At 45.5% G+C, this 4,444-nt stretch overlaps 1 protein-coding gene across 5 annotated transcripts in view; it reads right to left on the bottom strand.

Annotated features, from left to right (window-relative positions):
* Positions 1-4,444, bottom strand: part of rims1a (regulating synaptic membrane exocytosis 1a) — a gene marked incomplete at its 5' end in the record, with an annotated part of 176,268 nt that overhangs the window by 102,614 nt on the left and 69,210 nt on the right.

Raw genomic sequence — 4,444 nt, 5'->3', positions numbered from 1 at the left:
CAGGAGAAGCTGGAGCAGGAGATCGCAGAGCTGAAGAGGAACGACGCCGAGCTGATGAAGCTCTCACACACAGAGGATCACAACCAGTTTCTGCAAGAGTACCCCACGCTGTCACCAATCAGCGCGCCTAACACAACCAGCACCAAAATGCATGCTCTCTGGTTCTTTAAGGATGTGACAGCAGATGTGTCAGAGGTCGGAGCTAAACTGCAGAAAGTTCTGGCAAATGTAAACACCAGAGCTGTGTTCTTGAAATATTCAAGTGCAATCACACTGGATTTTACAACAGTAAACAACATGCTAGTAGTTTCTGAGGGGAACAGAAAAGTAAGATTTACAACAAGACAGCCTTATACTGATCTTTCAGTCAGATTCGGTACACCTCAGGTCCTGAGTACAGAGAGTCTGACTGGACGCTGTTACTGGGAGGTGGAGTTGAGAGGGAAAGGGTGCTCTCTAACCTCTGTTCCGGTGGGATGCAGTAGCTCCGATGTCTATCCAGTGATTTTGAGCGATTAGAACTGGTCTGCAAAATCTTGTGTGCGGTGTTACGAAGATGGGTGCAGGGGCTTGGGACCATGCGGGAATTGGGAGGCGAAGGACTGAAAAACATCCTTCATCTCAGCATAACCAGGCTGTCTTTCGTTCTGAACTGGACACAACACACCACATTGCCAAAATGAAACCAAACTTCAAATAATAAAAATCGGAAATAATTAAGTGAAGCACCAATTTAGATTAAAAACGTAACCAAGAGGACCGAAAGATTTAAAATCAATATTTTCATTAAAAAAAAACAGGTGGTGCGTGTAGAGCTATAGTTGCTCATTTTAGAAACGTAAACGTTTTATTGTTGAGGCAACATCATGGAGGGAAGCAGACGCCCGTAACTTTAGTCCTGCTCTAGATCGACGTTATATTAACATTGATGCAGAGTAATGGTAGCTAAAAGCTGTTAAGTTCGTACCGTGCAACTTGAAAAGGGTTTTACACGTTTCAAAAGAATATATAGCGAATTATTTGGCTGAAACAAAAGGTGTGTAAACCCGTAAAATTGCTAACCTTACTTTTTTTGCCAATTAGCTAGCAGCTAGGCCGCCAACTGCGACAACATACAGCACGTTTAGGAGCGGTAATCACAAACTTAATAGTATTCATATTCAAAAACTCCAAACGAGAGGGTTAATAGTTGCTAGGCTGTCACGTTCCAATAAGCAGGGGCGTGGTAAGGGTACAGCTAGTAGCTTAAACTACTAGCTAAATAACGTTAGCATATTTCTAACGTAAAGATGTGATTTATTCCAAGAATTAGCTGAGCTAGTCAAATGTGACACATGGACAAATGCAAGTGGTTCCAAAATGGCACCTGCATAGCTCAGTATTTTTAATTGCCCACACCTTCTCATTATCGATGGCAAAAGCTAGCAACTTAAGATTTGTAAGAGGGCCGCAGCTTACGATTTAACGTTATCCCGACGCGTCCATTGGACACGCGAAGTCGGTGTCAGGGTGGCATAGGCATGATCCCATGGGGGGATTCGCTAATTTATTCCAGAACAATCCAAGACCATTTGGTTGGGCAGAGATCTACGGTTAAACCGCACAGACCACTGCCTTCAACCTCTGGTGACCTGCCGCTCTGGCTAAGAGTGGTAGGGCTGCATGGTCCGTGCTCCCCCGATACCTCAATTGGCAAACGAGTCAATATATTTGAAAATGACACGTGTTGTCTTGTTGTTGGTTTAATGAGCTAAAATAATGACAAGGACGCCAATGAACCGGCTGTATTCGAAACTGCCCACTAACTAAATACCGAATACTACTAATGATAACAGTGTTGCCCGATTTGCGAGACAAATACGCAACCGGCCTGTGAAAACAAGCCCCAATAAGAGACTTTTTCACGTAGCCCCCCTAAGATCCGGAAGAGAAAAAATAAATAAACTGGTTACAATCCATGTAGACAGATTGGTAAACTGTAAACACGGGAGCTGAGGTTATTTATTTTCTCACCCCTGAGCTTCAGGGAAATGACCACGGAGTAAGTTAACCAACCTTTTAACATATTTAACATAGAAAACTGATGGGATTGAAATCACTTTTTTCACAGTGATTGAGTTGTTCCCCACGACGGGGTTGAATCCTCTTTTTCTCCTTTCTCTTTATCCCGTCTTTGTTATATTTCTTCCCGTATTCACCACACTTATCCCGGATTATTCCCTCCAAAAAATCTCTACAGTACACTCACCTTAGTCGCTTACTCGCGCATTGTCCTAACAGAAAACAACAGACTGCCCTGCTCTGCTGATTGGTGGTACTCGTTTCCATCTGGGTCAGAGCCATTAGAAGAGGAAGTGGGTGGGAAATAACGCTGCTGTCTATAGTGTTTAGGGGAAAGGGGCGGGATTCGAGCGAGCCGGCAAGGACAAGCTGTGTACAAGCCAAATAAGCAACTGCACTTTAGTGACAAGCCCAAAAAAAACCGCAACCCGGACTACCAATATTGTAAGCGACTTTACAAAAAAACAAGCAAAGTCGCTTGAATAAGAGGAAGGCAACACTGATGATAACCCCGACTGGGCCAAAGAAGAAATGATCCAGGTGATACCACTAAAAGGCCAACACGGGGGGGACGCTGTGAGGCTGTCTTGAATTGTTTAAGAGCTAAGAGCGTCCGTTATCCTGGGATTGTGGGAGGTTTGCCATTTGAACCCATTGACAGGTCTAACCCTATTTTACTAAACCGTTAACCAACATTTTTTTCGGAGTTAAAAATGATTGTTGCAGGAGAAATGTTATTTCATTTTCTCTGCAGTGCGTTCGTTGAGTTATAAAGTAACTACAGTTAGTTGTTTATAAATAGCCAAGGCAAAAAAATGTTATATCCAGTGTTATTTCATTTAAATATTCCAAAAGTGTATTTGTCTCCCAGTGTTTTCTTTACTGTCTAAAACGGGTGTCAAAGCGCTTTGGTGGTAAAGGTTGACCGACCCCTGGTCTATGGAACAGATTCGGCAGTGTCGTAAAATCCACGTCATCGTGAAATATCTGGCTGCTGCGCGACATATTGCACATGCGCAGAACGGATCGTGCAGGAGGGAACGACCAGAGTTTTAGAGAAACTCGCACACACTGACCACGGGGAACAATGGCGACAGAAAGGGTTCAGCTGGCCGGGAGACGTTTCTTGTTCTTTCTGGCTGGATCTAATCAAGGATACGGTGGCTATTCCTGTGATGCACAGCTACTGCAGAACTGTATTAAAGGTTTCTGGGATCAAGAGGATGGAGAAGAAGATCTACAGCGGCCCATTGCAAACAGAGCTTCACTCCAAGACCTGTCCTGCTTGAAAAACACCATGTAGCAGTTGTAGATGGAGGAGCTAAAGAAGACTTGTCTCCCGGATGAAGAACTGCTTTGCTGGAATGAAGATGTGGCCTGTGATTTCTGCACAGGGAGGAGAAAAACGAAAGCCTCAAGTCCGTAAGGAGTGTGTCTGGTCTCTACTGTGAGAAACACCTTCACCTCATTTGAAGAGTCAATTAAAGACACACAGATGGTGGACCTGCCAACGAAGATCCAGGAGGGAACCAACGTCTGTCCCCGTCATAATGAGGGGAGGCGATGTTTGCCGTACGGATCAGAAGTTTATCTGTTATCTCTGCCCCCTGGATGAACACAAAGCCACGACACAGTCTCGGCTGCAGCAGAGAGGGCTAAGAAAACAGGGAGAGCTCGAGGGGCGTCGACAACACATCTCAGGGAGAATCAGGACAGGGAGAGAAAGAGGTGAAGCTGCTTCCACAGGAGGCCGAGGCTACGATCGCTCTGCTGATGAAGCGCGGAGGACAGCGGGAAGATCTTCAAAGAGCGACGGTCTCTGGAGAAAAAAAGCTCCGACGTGGAGCAGATGATCAGATCTCAGCAGAAAACTGAAGGAGTCGAGTCCGAGAGCTTCAGGAGAAGCTGGAGCAGGGCAGATCGCAGAGCGAAGGAGGACGACGCGAGGCTGAGAGCTCTCACACAAGAGGATCACAAACAGTTTGCAAGAGTACCCCACGCTGTCACCAATCATCGCGCCTAACACAACCAGCCACCAAATGCATGCTCTGGTTCTTTAAGGATGGGGACAGCAGATGTGTCAGAGGGTCGGAGCTAAACTGCAGAAAGTTTCTGGCAAATGTAAAACCAGAGCTGTGTTCTTGAAATATTCAAGTGCAATCACCACTGGATTTTACAACAGTAACAACATGCTAGTAGTTTTCTGAGGGGAACAGAAAGTAGATTACAAAAAGACAGCCTTATACTGATCTTTCAGTTAGATTCGGTAAACCTCAGGTCTCTGGAGTACGAGAGTCTGACTGGACGCTGTTACTGGGAGGTGGAGTTGCAGAGGGAAGAAGTTTGGGTAGCTGTCGCGTACAGCAGCATCAGCAGAAGGGCA

The sequence above is a fragment of the Etheostoma spectabile genome, chromosome 10, assembly GCF_008692095.1.
Source record: "Etheostoma spectabile isolate EspeVRDwgs_2016 chromosome 10, UIUC_Espe_1.0, whole genome shotgun sequence".
NCBI lineage: Eukaryota > Metazoa > Chordata > Actinopteri > Perciformes > Percidae > Etheostoma > Etheostoma spectabile.
The sequence above is the reverse complement of the archived record's forward strand: the minus strand, read 5'-3'. Positions and strand labels throughout refer to the sequence as shown.